Below are 22,545 nucleotides of genomic sequence, written 5' to 3'. Positions count from 1 at the left end.
TTACCTTATACAATTGTGAAAAACGGAATGTTTTTAGGCAAGTGAACAGTGGGGAATCTTTGAACTGCTTTAAGATGGATTTTTAAACAGTGAAGGTTGCCTCTAGCTCTAATTTATTGACAACTCGCAATTTATATCAAAATTAACTTCATGACAATTGTGTGAGCAAGATGATGCGATGCTCAAATGAAACACAAATTTTATTCTCTGATCTTTAACAGAGTGGCTCAGTGAACAATACATGCGACTACAGCCAAAGCAGTTCATTCCTGTGATGTGGGCTTTAAAAATCCTCAGCAATTACATTGACTGTACAACTGTCCTCCTTCACAACTTTTCATTATTTTGCATTCTGCTTTGACTTTCAATTCCCAAATCTAGTGCATTATATATGGTTTCATGGGTCAGTGTACATTTATCAGATTTATAAATTTTAGGCCACACTTTAGTTTAGACTGTGTAATTATACTTGATCTGTGGTAATCAATTCTCACTTGATCACGGGCTGAAAATACACCTCATATTATCTATTACAGTACATACATCAAAAATTGCTCATGGATTTCATTGTTTAACACGACAAAGCTAATCTGAAGGCATTTATAAAATACACCGTTTTCCAAATAAACTGAACATTTACCACTGAGAGAAAACGGGACAGATTCAAATTAAATCATTTCTTAATTAGTTGCATTCTATATGGATGAAACAGGGACGAATAATATTACTCAACAGAAACAAATGTTCTCTGAATATCAAACTATTTTAGCAATAGAGATCAGTTCAAAACCTGATCACCACTATTTAGAATTCCTCTCTTTTTCTTCAGAATGCAACCCAACCTTTCTACTCGCTTCCCAACTGGCACAGGCATCCCTCAGGGGGAAGCAGAATGTTTTTTTTTAAAAAACCTCAATGCTCTTTCAAATTCATGCAGCCAGCAGGACTATAGACTCAAAAACAGTTCAGACAAAAATTGTTAGCACCACTTATGGGACAGACCAGCTCAGCTGACGACTGGGACTCCCATGACAGCATAGATGAGGTTACTTACATCAATCAATGACGCGCTGCATCATCTCCACAGCTCGATCTCATGCTAATTAAAAGGCACTATCCAGCACCTTGAGTTTATTAAATACTGTACATGGAAACCTTTAAAATCAGGCTCTGTGGATCGCAAGGACCACGCCAGTAGTGAACACTTATAGTTAATGGCTGTGGCAAAAGGAACAGTTACTCTGTACACCAGGACATGTATCACACAATTACATTCATTTCAGATCTTTTATTGACCAGTTTAACTGGAGACTTGCTCTGTATTAGCACAGCAGCGTTGGCCTGCAATTATTTTAAAATGGTACAGTGGGTTCACAAAATCTATTTCATCAGTGATTGGTCAAATTCTTAAACTTGTTTTCTTAAGTGCAAGGTTTAAATATTTGCTTAGAAACCAATTAATGAAAACATTATCCAAACTAGTGTTATGCCCAGCTTGTCAATGGGGTAATAACTGAGGATACAGTCTCTTTTTTAAATCAAAGTCTCCATAGCACAGAGATGATAGATGTATGGCTCAATTGTTTAACTGGAAATATAAAGGCAGCTTTTTTGGGTTGACAAATTAAAAAAAAAAAATTAAACAAAGGCAGCAACAAAAATGAAAACTAAACATGGCATACACACTGGCCCAATTTTCCCCAACCCTTTTTTTCGGCACACTTACCTTAAATGCATCGACTTTGCGCGCTGGAAACGGTGCCGAAAAAAGGGGGTCCCGTCCTGCCCGCTCTGCCGAGTCTCCGGTGTCCCGGCATGCTAATGAAGTGGGGGTGCGGAGCAACAGGCCAGCGCAGAAAGCACTGCCGGCAGCTGCACGCATGCTCCTGCCCTCCCAGCATGTCCTGCAGGCTGTGAGCAGGACCCGAAGCTCGCAGCCCCTATCCCCGGCCGAAGGGACGCCCCGATCTTCGCTGCACCCTATCCCCGGCCGAGTGGCCTCCCGCAGTGGCCGGCCAGCCCGCTGACTTCCCGGGCCAAGGTAGGACTTCAGTTTTATTTTTTATTTAGTGATGGTTGTGCTTGAGAGTTTTGATTTGGGGGGGGGGGGGGGGGGGGGGGAGGGAAGAGAGAAAGAGTGTTTTGATTGGGCAGGGGGAGACTTTAAAAAAAAAACTTGATTCTGGCATAAAGGTAGAGCTTCTATTTTTTTTATTTGTTATTGATTGATTGCTTATTACTTTTTGTGGTTTGTTTAGTGCTTTTTAAGTCTTGGTGCAGGTCCTCTCAGCTTCCTTGTATTTTTATTTGTTATTGAATGCTTAGATTTAGTGCTTTGTAAGTCTTGGTGTTTTAAATGTACTAACCTGCACCGAATTCTTAACTGCCCACAATGTTTTTCAGAGCTGATCACATACACTGACCGAAGTCGATTTGGAGTAAGTTTTAGCTGGCCAAAGTGGCATAAATGGCCAAAACTGGCGTAAGTTTCTGGGAATGCCCCCGTTTGAAAAAAAATACTGAACTAAAAAAAAATCGTACCTACCTGACTTTGGAGCAAATTTTTTGTGGAAAATGGCTTTTTTTAAAAACTTACATCAGAAAAAAACTTGCTCCAAAAAAAATTGATGCAAGCCATGGCCAAAATTGGGCCTATTAAAACTACTGACAATGACTCCCTATACAGATTGAAAGATGTTGGTAAATGGGGCTTACTTCCTTTAAGAGAATGAAGATAATCCTTCAAAGTAGGTAATCTAACATTTTTCATTGCCACAGCAGCCTTGGCATACTGGAGGAGTCTATGCATCAGTAACTTTGAGGGAGAGCGCGACTCCTTTCAGATTAGGCAAGGCACAAAGTTTGAAAAGGTCAGCCAAATTGTAGATAATCTTTGGCCAATAAATCAAAACTATAATATTTTGTACAAGTACAAGGATGATTCCAAATTGAGGATACTGAACAAAGTACCTTATTTTGAAGTTGCCCGACATCATAAATAAAGATCTAGTTCAATGACTCTTGACCTTAGGCAAATGTTTCTCATCCACAAGATGACAGGAACTTTGGGCTACATTTGGTGTTCGTTGACTATAAATTGACACTAAATCTAACCCACAGAATGCATCTGCCCTGCCATTTTGATGAACTTAGTTTTGGGATGGCAGAACCAGCCGTAATATGCAAAAATCAGTATTACCAGAACAGCAGTCATTACTGCAATTAATTTTAGTTCACAAGAACAAGAGTGTTTAAAGGAAAGCACTACAGTGTATAAAGTACCTAATTTTGATCCTAAGAAGGGGTTGGAAGAAATAAGTTAAATTGAAAACAGAATCATTTCAATTAAATAGATACTGGGGGAGACTGGGCAGCGTCAGGCCAGCGATTGCAGGAGTCAGCAGCGAGAAAAGACCTCAATTTGTTCATGTCGGAGTTCTGCGCATGCGCCACCCAGTGGCCTGGAATGGTCCTGGACGAGGGGTGGTTCTGGATAAAGGAGTTCTGGATAAGGGAGGTTCAACCTGCAGCTCTTGATATCATTAACAATTTAATCATTTCTTCATATAGGCACATGAAAGATTGACTTCAAAGAATCAATCGCCTGGATGGGTCGGAGAGGAATGTTCCCAGATTTTTTCTCCCGAAATTGGCCTGGATTTTTAATCTGGTTTTTGCCTCTCCCAGGAGTTCACATGGCTCCAGCTGGGGTGGAGTGCAGAATGTTTTGGTATAAGGGGCGTCGCAGTTGTGGTGAGGCGGATTGGTTGGGCTGGGTGCTCTTTGCCTTTCCGTCATTGTTCATAGGTTTATATGTAACCTTTAGGGCTGATGACCAAGGGCCGTGTGGCTCTTTGTCAGCCGGCACAGACACGATGGGCTGGAATGGCCTCCTTCTGCGCTGTAAATTTCTATGTTTCTAATTGTTGGACCAAGGTGGTTCATTGGAGTGATTAACACCAATGACCAATCCAAAATGCATGCTGGCAAAGTGACTGAAAATGCACCCTCCTGGTTTCTAGATGAAACAGAAACCGTGGTAAGATATTGACTGGTTGCGGATGAAAACACTTATGAAATATCAGGTCATACTTTGGCTCAAAATCAGATTTCTCATAGTTGACAAGGAAATGGAGAAAATACTGCACTGCTGTTTTTGCAGTCTCTCCAATCTACTATGATAAACCAAATCATCTAACAAGGAAAGAAGAGATTGTGGGCTTTCCTTGACTTATTGTCGATTTGACATTCCACTAGGTTAGAGTGGTCATTTCAGTTCCCAGTTCTACAACTAGAGCTCCCAGATTCAGCCAAGTGGTCAGTTCCATGAATTTTGGGAACCCCAGTTGAAAGGTAGTATGCAAACCTGCTCTGTGGTCTCTTTAGTGGATGCATATGCTGTAGTATCTCATCACTGGGAGTCAAACTATCAAAGGCAGTCAGCTTCCACTCCATTTCCTGGTTGGACAGGAAGGAATCATATCACCATTGGCAACTGAAGGGCTGATGCACATACAGAGCTTGCTATCTTTAAAAGCTGTGCCTAAAGACCTGGAGTTGACTTATGCCTTGCCATATCATATATTGCAAGGATTTGGTCTGTTCCTTGCAATCTTCCCAAGAAAAGCCGAGTATTTGTTGGCAACTGCAGCCCAAGAACCAATTCCAAATGAACTGCACTTCCAAACATGAAACACCAAGAAAACCTAACAATTCAAAATGTTCGAGACATCATACATCACGTTAAAATCCAGGTTACTAACCCCTGTCTACTACTGGAGTAAAATGCCCAGAAAAGGGTTTTCTACCAATGAAGGGAAGGAAAGGTCCTTGGCTGGAGCTTGAGTTGCCTATTATTATAAACAATATATATAGTAACAGACTATTCAAGTTCGAATGTAGCTGGCACAAAGTCTTAGCAACTCTACAATTTCAGTTATTTGGATTGCATATCAGATGCCTTTCTCAGAAGGTGAAGAATAGCACACGTCACTTAGACTTTTCACTAGAACTGGGTGTGGGCCTTACTGGGAGGATCCTCATGCTAGCTTTGGCTTAAAACACGGGAAGAGGCAAATCTCATGCTATACATGACAAATGATTGCAGGTTCCAACTAAACCTCCAGCGCCAAAGTGTTACCATCTTCCATGCTATCCCAGGATCCAAATAAGTTTTCAGACATTAAGGGCCCAATTTTGTCATCGTGCCGCTGAGTTTTCTCAGCAGTCTCGATATTTTTTGGGCACTCTCCCCTCCAAGCGAGTTTGGTCAGTTCCTCACGCCGGCGGGGAGAGAAGACCACTAGGGACCATCTGCTGGTGTGCAACGCCCACAAAAGTCCTTCCGCCTGCTGAGTTCCCAATTTGGTCCAGGTGGTCCTCCGCTCCAGCAGCAGAAGAGATCACCTCGTGGAGGCAGGTCTCACCTGAACAGCAAGTATGAAGACCGACAAAAAAAGGTTAGTACACTTCTTTTCTTTTGCAGGAATTTAGGTCGATGGGGGCCTCTGAAGGATTTCTGTTCGTTTTTTTTATTGTTTTGAAAATTTTTTAATTTTGCCATTCCCCCCTCCCTGGGCCCAACTCTATCCTCAGCGATACTTTGCCGAGGATCACATTTGCTGCCCAAAATGGGAGCTACCGCCCTCTGCCACCCAGAATCGGCATGTAAGGCCCTTTTTCCACCGGGTGGTTTTTCCCACATTGTTTCACGAAACTTCCGCCAAAAGTACAGTCAGGATCTTAGCTGTCCTTTGGACGATACTTGGGCGGAACTTAGGTTTCACCAAACTCGGGCCTTAAGGGTAGCAAAAGAATAAATAAATTGGTCTTGGCCCATGTCATTTTGGCAGCAATAGTTGACAGCCTGAAAAGTAGCCATCTGATCCTGATGGGTCTGAACACAGCGATAGCAGTTTGGAAAGCTGCCCTTTGGGCAGGTCAAAATCTTTCCATAGTAGCACTCCTAACTTGCATATGCACCATGACTGTATAGCCATATCACGGAGGCGGAGCACTTTTTTTGTTAAAAATGACAACAGCAAGACAAGGCACAATTTACATCCAAAAGTCACGAAGTACCTGTACCTCTTCCTTCCAAAGAATTCACAATGACAAGTCTAGACAGCTTTCTCTGTTGTTGTCCAAGGCTATGGGCCACCCGCTGCTTTTATCATAGAAACATAGAAAATAGGTGCAGGTGTAGGCCATTCGGCCCTTCGAGCCTGCACCGCCATTCAATGAGTTCATGGCTGAACATGCAACTTCAGTACCCCATTCCTGCTTTCTCGCCATACCCCTTGATCCCCCGAGTAGTAAGGACTATATCTAACTCCTTTTTGAATATATTTAGTGAATTGGCCTCAACAACTTTCTGTGGTAGAGAATTCCACAGGTTCACCACTCTCTGGGTGAAGAAGTTTCTCCTCATCTTGGTCCTAAATGGCTTACCCCTTACCCTTAGACTTTGACACCCGGTTCTGGACTTCCCCAACATTGGGAACATTCTTCCTGCATCTAACCTGTCTAAACCCGTCAGAATTTTAAACGTTTCTATGAGGTCCCCTCTCATTCTTCTGAACTCCAGTGAATACAAGCCCAGTTGATCCAGTCTTTCTTGATATGCCAGTCCCGCCATCCCGGGATTCAGTCTGGTGAACCTTCGCTGCACTCCCTCAATAGCAAGAACGTCCTTCCTCAAGTTAGGAGACCAAAACTGTACACAATACTCCAGGTGTGGCCTCACCAAGGCCCTGTACAACTGTAGTAACACCTCCCTGCCCCTGTACTCAAATCCCCTCGCTAACAAGGCCAACATGCCATTTGCTTTCTGAACCGCCTGGTGTACCTGCATGCCAACCTTCAATGACTGATGTACCATGACACCCAGGTCTCGTTGCACCTCCCCTTTTCCTAATCTGTCACCATTCAGATAATAGTCTGTCTCTCTGCTTTACCACCAAAGTGGATAACCTCACATTTATCCACATTATACTTCATCTGCCATGCATTTGCCCACTCACCTAACCTTACCAAGTCACTCTGCAGCCTCATAGCATCCTCCTCGCAGCTCACACTGCCACCTAATTTAGTGTCAAACGCAAATTTGGAGATACTACATTTAATCCCCTCGTCTAAATCATTAATGTACAATGTAAACAGCTGGGGCCCCAGCACAGAACCTTGCGGTACCCCACCAGTCACTGCCTGCCATTCTGAAAAGTACCCATTTACTCCTACTCTTTGCTTCCTGTCTGCCAACCAGTTCTCAATCCACGTCAGCACACTACCCCCAATCCCATGTGCTTTAACTTTGCACATTAATCTCTTGTGTGGGACCTTGTCGAAAGCCTTCTGAAAGTCCAAATACACCACATCAACTGGTTCTCCCTTGTCCACTCTACTGGAAACATCCTCAAAAAGCATCATCAAGTATTCTATCTAATGGGTACTATGATATTAATTATAGGGGGTGGCTAACAGCACCAAATCACCAACTGGGACTCACTAACAGATTCTATCTTGGGGGCGGTTTCTCACCACTGAAACCAAGCCCAGCAGGTTGCAGCAAAAAATACCAGGTATTTTGATACTTGGGAGAACAAGAATCTAAGGCAGTGATCACAACCATCATCAATAGTGAAGGCTTAAGTGTATGTCATGCATTGAGTGGATTTTAAAAAGAAATTCACCCATCTTCTTCACAGAATCTGAATCTTGAATCACAGAATCCGAAATGAAGAGAATACAAGATGATGGAAAATAATTTCAGAAGCAAGTTGATGACTTCGTATTCAAGAATGACCAGTGGGAGTAGCTGAAACAACGGGGGCGGCGGGGAAAGAACAGATTAGTCTGCCCAGGGAAACTTGTTTATCTACACAGGAAGAGGAGTTGCTGGGCCACCATCCATCACGTCAAAAATTCCTCAAAGGAGACCATGTATCCCGCGTGTCTACTTGTTATCAATTTGACCTTACTTCTATGATATGTGGAGGATGCTTTAATGAAGATATTCTAAAAGTAAGTTATAAATTGTAACTTTTGGTCATCCCAAAATATTCACAGCCTCTGCATTTACTGCTGCCAATCCAGGTCACAGACTCAATGCTCAATAAAAATTATAAATGCATAATTTCAGCTTGGTATGTGTTTTTGATCTGCTAACACTTAATATTCATGCAAGAAACTGGGATGTCATTTCAAGTTCAAAATCTAAACTGGTAGCACCATCATTCTATCTGTGAAGAGCACAGTCAGAAAGTGCTTTTAAAATACTGATCCTTCCGAACACAGATTTATTTTTAAAAAACTTGTCTCATCACATTTCATGTTTCTTCTGCAACTTTTATCAAAAGTATTTCAGCAGGCAAGTAGGTTTGCATTTTGGGATAGTGGGTTGTAAATACTATTGATATCTGGCCAGTTTTTTGACCTTCAACATTGACCACAACAATTTTGCATATTAACATGGATCATCTTTTGAAGTTCAACTAAATAAAAAGAAAATAAACCACCTAACATTGGCATGTTTCACAAGTTGAAGCAAAACTGAAGATGAATAGAAGATCCTAGAAAAAGACCCAAAACAAATTGATAACACCTCTCGTTCTAATATGATCTTTCGAGTGTGTTTTGTGGTGTGCTGAGACACATCATTTTATAAACAGGCACAAGTGATCGTCAAAAACAAAATTCGAATGTCAAAAAATGTAGCTAGCATACTTTTATCTCTGGAAACCTCTTCATGTGTTGAAATTCAAGATGGATTTCAGACACTTGAGTCAATCTTCATAGGATTTATTTCAAGTGATACACAAAAAATGATATATCTTTGTAAGGCCTATGCTATAAACATTCATCATTCTCCATGCACAAGACCAATTATGACCTCCCAGTGTAATAAATACTTTAATATAGTGACAACATTTGTCAGTCAAAATTCTTCTAAAATGTGTAATTTTTCAAAATAATTGCAACATTGGAGGGATCATTTGGTTAACTGAAAGAAAGACTTGCATTTATATAGCGCCTTTCACGACCACTGGATGTCTCAAAGCGCTTACAGCCAATTAATCACTTTTGGAGCGTAGTCACCATTGTAATGTAGAAAACATGGCAGCCAATTTGCACAAAAGCAAGCTCTCATAATGACCAGAGAATCTGTTTTTTTGTTATATTGATTAAGGGATAAATATTGGCCAGAACACCGGGGATAACACCCCTGATCTTCAAAATATTGCCATGGGATCTTTTACATCCACTTGAGAGAACAGATGCGACATCGGTTTAACATCTCATCCGAAAGACAGCACCTCCAACAGTGCAGCGCTCCCTCAGCACTGCACTGGAGTGTCAGCTTAGATTTTTTGTGCTACAAGTTCCTGGAGTGGGTCTTGAACCCACAAACTTGACTCAGAGGTGAGAGTTCTCCCCACTGAGCCACAGCTGACACTGTTCAAATATCTCCTGTGTGTGAAATGGGCATGTGCCCCAACAAGTTTGAAAAGTATAAATGCGACGTTTGCTATTTATAAAAGTTGCATATGTGTGTGTTTAGGGGTCACAAATATACAGAATTAATTTGTAGTATAAGTTAGTATAGGAGATTATCCTATTAAGAATAACAGGTAGAAAAATCAATTGGCAGATTTTAAGGAATTTTCACCAAAAGGTGCATCCAGTCTGGATTACAGCACCTCTAGTTAGTAACCATGACCACAGCACAATTTGTGACTTCTAATACATGCTACAGTTGATTATGAAACTTTCATACATGTAATAATAAAATACAAGTGCTTATCCCATACTTACTTAAAACTTGCCAACTTTGGGAAATGACAAGTGTGCTGTGCCCTTCACAAAATGGAGTGAGATAAAGGAGATGGCAGCTTCATCAGACATTGAACAAGTGTAGACTTTACTTTTCCTCAACAACTTGTACCCTGCCCCTGACCAACACAAATAGATCATTTTTGCTAATCTGTTTATTAATGGGTTTACCTTAAGTCCCAACAAAACAAGCAAAATTATTTTACTTCACCTAAACAAGTAGCTAATATTCAATACCCATGCATTTAGATTTTCTTTAAAAAAAGGAAAAACATGTGGCAGCAGACAAATCTTCAGATATATCAGATAAAGTCCAAGAAATTCCCCATCTATATTCAAAATAAGATTAAATGGATCCATCACTGACAAGTGCAGGCACTAATTCCTCATCCTGGAATGTTGGCTTGCAAAGGGATCATTTTGAGCCAAACTCAAAGAAACTTAAGCTCACAGGAACTTTTATCAATTTGCTTTTCATCAAATTTAAGTCTCAGGCATCAGTCAAGTTGTACACTCAGAAGTACACATCACATTCAAAGGTGGAAATGAAAAGCTGACATCAACTAGAATTCAAAATGGAAGAAGCAAATACAAGCTTTGGTGGACCAATACCAGAACACAGCAGATATTGTTTACTTCAAAACAATGTTGGTGACTAGAATGAGTCTTTATATAAACAGAGTGGGGAGAAGATACCTTACATGAGCATTTATAAAGTTCTTTTTAAAAAAAAATTCTCAAAATATGGGTGTCGCTGGCAATCCGGCATTTGTTGCCCATTCCAAGTTGCCCCAAGAAGTTGTGGTGGGCCACCAACCTGTACTGCTGCCATGTTTGTGGGGTAGGTACTCCCGCAATGCTATTGGGTAAGCAGTTTCCAGGATTTTGATCCAGCGATGAAGGTACGGTGATATATGTCCAAATCAGGATGGCGTGTGACTGGGAGGGAAACTTGGGAAGTGATGGTGTTCCCATGCACCTGCTGTCACTGTCCTTCTAGGTGGTGGAGGTGCTGACAAAAAGGTCTTGGTGAGTTGCTGCCATACATCCTGTAGATAGTGCACACTGCATTACGGTACGCTGGTGGTGGAGAGGGTGGACATTTAGACTAGCGGATAAGGTGCTGATCAAGCGGGCTGCTTTGTCTTGGACGGTGTGAGCTTTTTGAGTGCTGTTGCAGCTGTACTCATCCAAGCAAGTGGAGAGTAAAAATGGACAGTGCCTGACAACAGTACTTTTCTCCTCCTCTTCCTCCCTGTCAGTTGTATGATGGCAATTCCAATTTGTCTAGAAAGGCTGAATCAACGCGTGCAGCTGATTAAGCAAAAATTTCCTATTATAAAACCTCAGTGAATGCTGCAATAAAAAGAATTTCACTGAACGAAAAATGTATTTTTCCAATGATGCTCCAAATCAACTCTGCACACAACAGTTTATTATTCTAAAAGTAAATAAACGAGGAAGACATTCTAAGCAAATGCAGGAGATGTGTCACAGCAGCATGAACTCAACAAGCTGGGGGGCAATTCTTGGTCAAATAACAGGTCACAATACATGAGTCTACACAGTTATGCTCTCAGCACAAATAATCAAGCTTCATCCATTCAGCATTACAATTTTGATGGATGAGGCAGTTTTGGATGCATGGAGTGTTGTCATAACCAATATATCAAAATGCTCCTAGCCGACTGTCCTGTCATTAACTGAAGCTCTGTACATTCACTCTGAATATCTTCCATACGGGATCCTGTTACTGCGAGAGAGAGAAAAAAAAGCGAGGTCCTCTGTGACCAATAGAGGGGAACAAAAATAATGACGGTTTCCTCCACTTGGAACTTGTGAAGAATCGTACTAGGAGGGAAAATGGAGGAAGCCATAAAGCATACAAAAACTTCTCTCTTCAAAGGATTGTTAAATCATCAAAGACTATTGCCCTGTTGTCTTTGATGTACATCTCAACCTAACAGTATTTCACAGAAATGAGAAAAGCTGGTTGGGCATAAGAGAGAGAATTAATTTGTGATGTTGAATCCTGCGCCAGCTGAAAACATCTAACCACCAAGTTCTACAAGTGCTGAAATGTAGAGCGGTGATAATTGACATTTCAACTGCATTAATGCCAGAAACTATGCCGTCAGGGTAGTGCAGGTGGCATTGATACTCTGCTTTTGCACCACACGACTGTCAATGTCATCAGTATTAGTTGTGGGAGAAACCTGAGCCGTTGAATTCAGAGTATCACACAAGAACTGTACCACACAACACTCAAGGATATTGGCTTAATGCAATTTTTCCGAGAGATTACTGACACTAATGTGCTAAATTGTGACAACATAGGCGGTGACGTTGTCTTATCCATTCTCTGTGAGTTGGTATGGACACATTTGTTGGGAATTGAAGCACGTTAAAGACAGGCTGTGTTTATTTGCTAGGAGCTGAATCATTAGGACGACTGGATACAAATCCCACAGCCACCCATGCCAAGATGAGTGTCCCAGTGCAGAAGGAAGTCATTGGGTAAACAATACAAGAAATGGGGGAACACAGGCTGCAGCTCCAAACCAGAGAATGTTGTGCTCTGAAAAAACAAACTTAGCCAATGCATACCACCTCTTGGTTGTTTGTTGTTACAGTCTCAAGGAGTACATTGCACGGATAATGAATTCCTTCAGGTTGAACTTGAATATTTTCTGTGGAATTTTGTAATTCCAATATGAAAAATGCATCCTTGGGGTGCACAGCTGAAGGCAGTCCCCGGGGTGCAGTGATTTGATGTTAAGTAGAAACATAGAAATCGACAGCGAAGGAGGCCATTTCAGCCCATCGTGTCCATGCCGGCCGACAAAGAGCCACACGGCCCTCAGTTAGCAGCCCTGAAAGTTATATATAAACTTATGAATAATGGCGGAAAGGTAAAGAGCATCAGGCCCAACCAGTCTGCCCCACACAACGACAACACCCCTTGTACCGCAACATTCTACACTCCACTCCAACTGGAGACATGTGATCTCCTGGGAGGCGCAAAAAAAGTAGAAGCATGACTATCTTGAACTGTTTCTTTTCGAGGAATTTGGCAACTTTATTCCACTATGAACATCAACTGTCTTGTAGTTTTTAGAACCAGGAAACAGAAGATAAAACCCAGTATTTTCTTGCGCTGGTGTTACTCTTTGTATAGTTCCAGTAACTGTACTTTGTTAAACATAGAAAATAGGTGCAGGAGTAGGCCATTCGGCCCTTTGGCCCTTCGAGCCTGCACCACCATTCAATAAGATCATGGCTGATCATTCACCTCAGTACCTCTTTCCTGCTTTCTCTCCATACCCCTTGATCCCTTTAGCCCCAAGGGCTATGTTTAACTCCCTCTTGATTATATGTAACGAACTGGCATCAACTCTCTGTGGTAGAGAATTCCACAGGTTAACAACTCTGAGTGAAGAAGTTTCTCCTCATCTCAGTCCTACATGGCTTACCCTTTATCCTTAGACTGTGACCCCTGGTTCTGGACTTCCCCAACATCAGGAACATTCTTCCTGCACCGAACCTGCCCAGTCCCGTCAGAATTTTATATGTTTCTATGAGATCCCCTCTCATTCTTCGAAACTCCAGTGAATACAGGCCCAGTCGATCCAGTCTCGCCTCATATGTCAGTCCTGCCATCCCGGAAAGCAGTCTGGTGAACCTTCGCTGCACTCCCTCAATAGCAAGAATGTCCTTCATTGAATTAGGAGACTAAAACTGAACGCAATATTCTGGTTCGGCCTCACCAAGGTCCTGCACAACTGCAGTAAGACCTCCTTGCTCCTACTCCTATACTCAAATCCTCCTGCTATGCAGGCCAGCATGCCATTTGCCTTCTTCACCACCTGCTGCACCTGCATGCCAACCTTCAATGACTGATGTACCATGACACCCAGGTCTTGTTGCACCTCCACTTTTCCAAATCTGACGCCATTCAGACAATTTTCCGCCTTCATGTTTTTGCCACCAAAGTGAATAACCTCACATTTATCCACATTATACTGCATCTGCCATGCATTTGCCCACTCACCTAACCTGTCCAAGTCACCCTGCAGCCTCTTAGCATCCTCCTCACAGCTCACACCGCCACCCAGCTTAGTCTCATCTGCAAACTTGGAGATATTACACTCAATTCCTTCATCTAAATCATTGATGCATATTGTAAAGAGCTGGGGTCCCAGCACTGAGCCCTGCGGCACTCCACTAGTCACTGCCTGCCATTCTGAAAAGGACCCATTTATCCCGACTCTCTGCTTCCTATCTGCCAACCAGTTCTCTATCCACGTCAATACATTATGATGTGATTGGGATTACAGAGACGTGGCTCCAGGATGATCAGGGCTGGGAACTCAACATCCAGGGGTATTCAACATTCAGGAAGGATAGAATAAAAGGAAAAGGAGGTGGGGTAGCATTGCTGGTTAAAGAGGAGATTAATGCAATAGTTAGGAAGGACATTAGCTTGGATGATGTGGAATCTATATGGGTAGAGTTGCAGAACACCAAAGGGCAAAAAACGTTAGTGGGAGTTGTGTGCAGACCTCCAAACAGTAGTAGTGATGTTGGGGAGGGCATCAAACAGGAAATTAGGGGTGCATGCAATAAGGGTGCAGCAGTTATAATGGGTGACTTTAATATGCACATAGATTGGGCTAACCAAACTGGAAGCAATACGGTGGAGGAGGATTTCCTGGAGTGCATAAGGGATGGTTTTCTAGACCAATATGTCGAGGAACCAACTAGGGGGGATGCCATCTTAGACTGGGTGATGTGTAATGAGAGGATTAATTAGCAATCTTGTTGTGCGAGGCCCCTTGGGGAAGAGTGACCATAATATGGTGGAATTCTGCATTAGGATGGAGAATGAAACAGTTAATTCAGAGACCATGGTCCAGAACTTAAAGAAGGCTAACTTTGAAGGTATGAGGCGTGAATTGGCTAGGATAGATTGGCAAATGATACTTAAGGGGTTGACTGTGGACGGGCAATGGCAGACATTTAGAGACCGCATGGATGAACTACAACAATTGTACATTCCTGTCTGGCGTAAAAATAAAAAAGGGAAGGTGGCTCAACCGTGGCTATCAAGCGAAATCAGGGATAGTATTCAAGCCAAGGAAGTGGCATACAAATTGGCCAGAAATAGCAGCGAACCCGGAGACTGGGAGAAATTTAGAACTCAGCAGAGGAGGACAAAGGGGTTTGATTAGGGCAGGGAAAATGGAGTACGAGAAGAAGCTTGCAGGGAACATTAAGACGGATTGCAAAAGTTTCTATAGATATGTAAAGAGAAAAAGGTTAGTAAAGACAAATGTAGGTCCCCTGCAGTCAGAATCAGGGGAAGTCATAACGGGGAACAAAGAAATGGCGGACCAATTGAACAAGTACTTTGGTTCGGTATTCACTAAGGAGGATACAAACAACCTTCCGGATAGAAAAGGGGTCAGAGGGTCTAGTAAGAAGGAGGAACTGAGGGAAATCCTTATTAGTCGAGAAATTGTGTTGGGGAAATTGATGGGATTGAAGGCCGATAAATCCCCAGGGCCTGATGGACTGCATCTCAGAGTACTTAAGGAGGTGGCCTTGGAAATAGCGGATGCATTGACAGTCATTTTCCAACATTCCATTGACTCTGGATCAGTTCCTATCGAGTGGAGGGTAGCCAGTGTAACCCCACTTTTTAAAAAAGGAGGGAGAGAGAAAACAGGGAATTATAGACCGGTCAGCCTGACATCGGTAGTGGGTAAAATGATGGAATCAATTATTAAGGGTGTCATAGCAGTGCATTTGGAAAGAGGTGACATGATAGGTCCAAGTCAGCATGGATTTGTGAAAGGGAAATCATGCTTGACAAGTCTTCTGGAATTTTTTGAGGATGTTTCCAGTAGAGTGGACAAGGGAGAACCAGTTGATGTGGTATATTTGGACTTTCAGAAGGCTTTCGACAAGGTCCCACACAAGAGATTAATGTGCAAAGTTAAAGCACATGAGATTGGGGGTAGTGTGCTGACATGGATTGAGAACTGGTTGTCAGACAGGAAGCAAAGAGTAATGGGTACTTTTCAGAATGGCAGGCGGTGACTAGTGGGATACCGCAAGGTTCTGTGCTGGGGTCCCAGCTGTTTACATTGTACATTAATGATTTGGACGAGGGGGATTAAATGTAGTATCTCCAAATTTGCGGATGACACAAAGTTGGGTGGCAGTGCGAGCTGTGAGGAGGATGCTATGAGGCTGTAGAGCGACTTGGATAGGTTAGGTGAGTGGGCAAATGCATGGCAGATGAAGTATAATGTGAATAAATGTGAGGTTATCCACTTTGGTGGTAAAAACAGAGAGACAGACTATTATCTGAATGGTGACAGATTAGGAAAAGGGGAGGTGCAAAGAGACCTGGGTGTCATGGTACATCAGTCATTGAAGGTTGGCATGCAGGTGCAGCAGGCGGTTAAGAAAGCAAATGGCATGTTGGCCTTCATAGCGAGGGGATTTGAGTACAGGGAGGTGTTGCTGCAGTTGTACATGGCCTTGGTGAGGCCACATCTGGAGTATTGTGTACAGATTTGGTCTCCTAACCTGAGGAAGGACATTCTTGCTATTGAGGGAGTGCAGCGAAGGTTCACCAGACTGATTCTCGGGATGGCGGGACTGACCTATCAAGAAAGACTGGATCAACTGGGCTTGTATTCACTGGAGTTCAGAAGAATGAGAGGGGACCTCATAGAAACGTTTAAAATTCTGATGGATTTAGACAGGTTAGATGCAGGAAGAATGTTCCCAATGTTGGGGAAGTCCAGAACCAGGGGGTCACAGTCTAAGGATAAGGGTAAGCCATTTAGGACCGAGATGAGGAGAAACTTCTTCACCCAGAGAGTGGTGAACCTGTGGAATTCTCTACCACAGAAAGTTGTTGAGGCTAATTCACTAAATATATTCAAAAAGGAGTTAGATTTAGTCCTTACTACTAGGGGGATCAAGGGGTATGGTGAGAAAGCAGGAATGGGGTACTGAAGTTGCATGTTCAGCCATGAACTCATTGAATGGCGGTGCAGGTTCGAAGGGCCTGCTCCTGCACCTATTTTCTATGTTTCTATGTTTCTATTACCCCCAATACCATGTGCTTTAATTTTGCACAACAATCTTGTGTGGGACCTTGTCAAAAGCCTTTTGAAAGTCCAAATACACCACATCCACTGTTTCTCCCTTGTCCACTCTACTAGTTACATCCTCAAAAAATTCCAGAAGATTTGTCAAGCATGATTTCCCTTTCATAAATCCATGCTGACTTGGACCGATCTTGTCATTGCTTTCCAAATGCGCTGTTATTTCATTTTTAATAATTGATTCCAACATTTTCCCCACTACTGACGTCAGGCTAACTGGTCTATAATTACCCATTTTCTCTCTCCCTCCTTTTTTAAAAAGTGGTGTTACATTAGCTACACTCCAGTCCATAGGAATGGATCCAGAGTCGATAGACTGTTGGAAAATGATCACCAATGCATCCACTATTTCTAGGGCCACTTCCTTAAGTACTCTGGGATGCAGACGATCAGGCCCTGGGGATTTATCGGCCTTCAATCCCATCAATTTCCCCAACATAATTTCCTGACTAGTAAGGATTTCTTTCAGTTCCTCCGTCTCACTCGACCCTCGGTCCCTCGTAATTCCGGAAGATTATGGGTGTCTTCCTTCGTGAAGACAGAACCAAAGTATTTGTTCAATTGGTCTGCCATTTCTTTGTTCCCCATTATAAATTCACCTGATTCTGACTGCAAAGGACCTATGTTTGAGCAACACTGACGATACAGAGAAAAATCAGTCCTCTGAATTGAAGCACGGCCCTGTGAGGTGAAGAGTAAGCCTTCCCGAACAATTTCTCTTATTTATGCCTGCTTCAATTGTTTGTTTTAGAATGAATCCTTCCTTGATTTTTTCAGCAAGTAGAGTTCACTTTACCAGGCATAGCAGAGAAGTCTTAAACATGATGCCCAGGAGAGGTTTCAAGCAGTCCTTCTTCAACTTGTTCACCAATGAATGAATCCTTTCTTAATTATGCAGTTCCCCTGGAGTTCAGCAGTTCAAAATGCTCTCCTCTGACACAACCCAAATTTCAAATGGACAAAATCCACAACTGTGCTGCTGTTTATTTTTCACAGTTCAAATGGACAGAGTACAAATCTTGGCAGCCATGCCATTACACCTCACTGAAATTCCAGCAACACTGTCAACGCAGATTGTGTCAAATGCCAGCTAGACATTTAATCCCCAACGTCTGATTTGGCACAGATCACAATGGCAAATGTTTTTACGATTTGTGTGAAGAGCAAAAGAGGATTGACAATCCCTGTGAGGGGCTTCTGCTCAGGTTGGAAAGGGAAAGCGATTTGAGGCTACTGCAAACTAGTAACTTAATTACAACATTACCATCTAGTTGATGAATATGTCTCCTAAAATCCTGCCTTCCAACAATCCCTTCAGAAAGCCCAATCCCATGGAGTCCAAGCCTTCTGCACATCTCGGGAGATTAGATCTGGGGCCTGGCTTGCATACGCGAGAAGGAGGATGATAATTATATGATGAGCGCTTCTCACTGCTGATTATTTTATCATTTTTGAATACAAAAGCACAAAGTTAAATATACCAATGATACAACAACTTACATTTTATTTTGTGCTTTTAACACAGTAAAAATTAGTCCAAGATGCTTTACAGGAGCGTTACCAAAGAAAATGCGACACCTAGCCACACAAGGAGATATTGGGACAGGTGACCAAAAGCTTGGTCGAAGAGGTAGGCTTTAAGGAGCATCTTAAAAAGAGAGAAAGGTGGAGAAGCGGAGGTGTAAGGAGGGAATTCCAGAGCTTAGGGCCCAGGTAGCTGAAGGCACGGCCACAAATAATGGAGCGATAAAGATCAGGGATGCACAAGAGGCCAGAATTGGAGGAGCGCAGAGATCTATATGATTAGCATTTATCATCAGTTCAGCATAAATCACAGACTGAAGGAGGCACACTACACATAGAGGGTCTTTGCATTCAACTGATTACCAGGAATTTGCTCAGACCAAGTGCTTTTATACTCTAATTTGCTCGAGTTTAATGATGCCTCTTTTAGCCATAACACTTGGTTCCCTCAGATCAGAGTCTATGGCTTTGTCAGTATTTCAAGTATTTATTAAGTAACGACAGGTTGTACCTCTCCAGTCCGGAACTCTTTGGTCCGGCAACATCCCTGGTCCGGCATCATTCCCGGCAGAGGGTAGCGACAAACGCTCTGTGTCCTGGGGCTGGCTGCTCCTCTACTCCCTCCTTGGTTGGGTCAGCACGGAGAGGAAGCAAGGAACATGGCAGCTGACTGAGGCACCGAAGCTGGGCCTGAGAAATACTACGCAGTAGGTTTCTGCGCACCACATGGCCAGGTTGTTGTCAGCAGTGCCCAATAAGTCTAGGGTACTGCTAACAACATTAGGATCAGCGTGACCTCCCGTGGTCCGGAAAATTCTCTGGTCCGGCACCGGTCAGGTCCCAAGGGTGCCGGACTGGAAGTGTACAACTGTAATATGACAATTCATGCCATGTCTGGTTCTACTGCCCCATATAAACATATTGGTTCCTGGCCAGCTGATTTGGTAGAAGGGCCTGATGGACTGCATCCCAGAGTACTTGAGGTGGCCTTGGAAATAACGGATGCATTGACAGTCATTTTCCAACATTCCATTGACTCTGGATCAGTTCCTATCGAGTGGAGGGTAGCCAATGTAACCCCACTTTTTAAAAAAGGAGGGAGAGAGAAAACAGGGAATTATAGACCGGTCAGCCTGACCTCAGAAGTGGGTAAAATGATGGAATCAATTATTAAGGATGTCATAGCAGCGCATTTGGAAAATGGTGACATGATAGGTCCAAGTCAGCATGGATTTGTGAAAGGGAAATCATGCTTGACAAATCTTCTGGAATTTTTTGAGGATGTTTCCAGTAAAGTGGACAAAGGAGAACCAGTTGATGTGGTATATTTGGACTTTCAGAAGGCTTTCGACAAGGTCCCACACAAGAGATTAATGTGCAAAGTTAAAGCACATGGGATTGGGGGTAGGTGTGCTGACGTGGATTGAGAACTGGTTGGCAGACAGGAAGCAAAGAGTAGGAGTAAATGGGGACTTTTCAGAATGGCAGGCAGTGACTAGTGGGGTACCGCAAGGTTCTGTGCTGGGGCCCCAGCTGTTTACATTGTACATTAGTGATTTGGACGAGGGGATTAAATGTAGTATCTCCAAATTTGCAGATGACACTAAGTTGGGTGGCAGTGTGAGCTGCGACGAGGATGCTATGAGGCTGCAGAGTGACTTGGATAGGTTAGGTGAGTGGGCAAATGCGTGGCAGATGAAGTATAATGTGGATAAATGTGAGGTTATCCACTTTGGTGGTAAAAACAGAGAGACAGACTATTATCTGAATGGTGACAGATTAGGAAAAGGGAAGGTGCAACGAGACCTGGGTGTCATGGTACATCAGTCATTGAAGGTTGGCATGCAGGTACAGCAGGCGGTTAAGAAAGCAAATGGCATGTTGGCCTTCATAGCAAGGGAATTTGAGTACAGGGGCAGGGAGGTGTTGCTACAGTTGTACAGGGCCTTGGTGAGGCCACACCTGGAGTATTGTGTACAGTTTTGGTCTCCTAACTTGAGGAAGGACATTCTTGCTATCGAGGGAGTGCAGCGAAGATTCACCAGACTGATTCCCGCGATGGTGGGACTGACCTATCAAGAAAGACTGGATCAACTGGGCTTGTATTCACTGGAGTTCAGAAGAATGAGAGGGGACCTCATAGAAACGTTTAAAATTCTGATGGATTTAGACAGGTTAGATGCAGGAAGAATGTTCCCAATGTTGGGGAAGTCCAGAACCAGGGGTCACAGTCTAAGGATAAGGGGTAAGCCATTTAGGACCGAGATGAGGAGAAACTTCTTCACCCAGAGAGTGGTGAACCTGTGGAATTCTCTACCACAGAAAGTAGTTGAGGCCAATTCACTAAATATATTCAAAAGGGAGTTAGATGAAGTCCTTACTACTCGGGGGATCAAGGGGTATGGCGAGAAAGCAGGAATGGGGTACTGAAGTTTTATGTTCAGCCATGAACTCATTGAATGGCGGTGCAGGCTAGAAGGGCTGAATGGCCTGCTCCTGCACCTATTTTCTATGTTTCTATGTCACAGTGGAACAACCCCAATTCTGGGGGGTGCAAAAACTTTGAACTAACACCACCATTGATCAATTACAAAGGAACAGATTAAGACATCTGACTCTTTTTAACCCATGGACCAGGCTGTATGACAGGGCCGATCATTTTTTGGAAATCAATGAGGTAAAAATGAAGTTTTAAAACCTGTTGCATTTTAATTAGTTAGGTTTAAAGGATTATTCCATCAACAAACTGAATTTGATCTACTTAGCTCGTCAAAGTTTTCAGAAACACATATTCTACAATGTTTGCGAGTTCTACAGAATTCTCTCCATAAACCTTATATCCTACACCTTTCTATATTTATCTGCAGACATCCGTCTAGATAACTGACGCATCTGCAACTCCTGTTAAAGCAGATATATATGCATTCGTTATATAGACAGCTGACTGCAAAGGAGTGTATAACATAATCTCAAGAGAATGCCACTGCAAAAGAATTGCAGGTCTCAAATAATTCTGACAACAGGGTTGAAACCACATAAATAATGAAAACTAAAATGCACAATACTCTAGATTACTGTAAACTCTTCTTTACAAATGCATGTGAAAATAAACCTTAGCACAACAATTCACCCAAATATATATTCTCCATTTCAATTAGCATGAATTTATTACTGAAATAAAAAGCTTTTTATAAAGTAGCAAAAATTAAATGCAGAAAAACTTGTCTTGTTTATAAATATTTATATACAAGAATGAATAAAAACTCATTCTGCATATCCCATTTCAGAAACAAGTAATTTCAAAAAGCAGGACAAATCGAACCCAGCCAATTGCCACACTATCAGCAACAGCAGTACCAAATGGTGCTTGCTCATCAATAACTCACTGATGCTCACTTTGGGTTCCGCCAGTGCCACTTGGCTCCAGACCTCATTACAGCCTTGGTCCAAACATGGACAAGAGAGCTGAACCCAGAGGAGCGGTGAGAGTCACTGGTCTGTACATCAAGGCATCATTTGACCGAGTGTTGCACCAAGGAGACCTTGTAAGGCCATGAGGATTGGGGGAAATTCACTTTTGACAGTTACTATTGAATTTGTTTCCACCACCCTTCCAGATCCAGATCTTAATAACTCACTGCTTAAAAAAAAGTTCTCATCTCCCTCAATTCCTTTGCTGATTATCTTAAATGTATGTCCACTGGTTATCGACCCAACTGCCAGTAGAAGCAGCTTCACCTTATTTACTCTGTCAAAATCCTTCATAATTTGAATATCTCTAATAAATCTCCCCTTAATCTCTTTTCCAAGGACAACAATCACAGCTTTTCTCAGTGGCTACTCGATCAAGTCAGAGACTGGGTATTCTGTGGTGAGTAGCTCACCTCTCGACTCGCCAACTCTTCTCCATCACCACAAAGCACACGTCAGGAGGGCAATGAACACACTTGCTGGATGGTTACAGCTACATTATCCAGGACATAGCAGGCCACTTGATTGACACCTC

General features: G+C 42.6%; 1 protein-coding gene across 6 annotated transcripts in view; it reads right to left on the bottom strand.

Annotated features, from left to right (window-relative positions):
* Window positions 1–22,545, bottom strand: part of dennd1b (DENN/MADD domain containing 1B) — a 303,998-nt gene that overhangs the window by 179,786 nt on the left and 101,667 nt on the right. The gene's annotated exons all lie outside the window — the stretch shown is intronic.

Source organism: Pristiophorus japonicus, chromosome 8 (genome assembly GCF_044704955.1).
Source record: "Pristiophorus japonicus isolate sPriJap1 chromosome 8, sPriJap1.hap1, whole genome shotgun sequence".
NCBI lineage: Eukaryota > Metazoa > Chordata > Chondrichthyes > Pristiophoridae > Pristiophorus > Pristiophorus japonicus.
The sequence above is the reverse complement of the archived record's forward strand: the minus strand, read 5'-3'. Positions and strand labels throughout refer to the sequence as shown.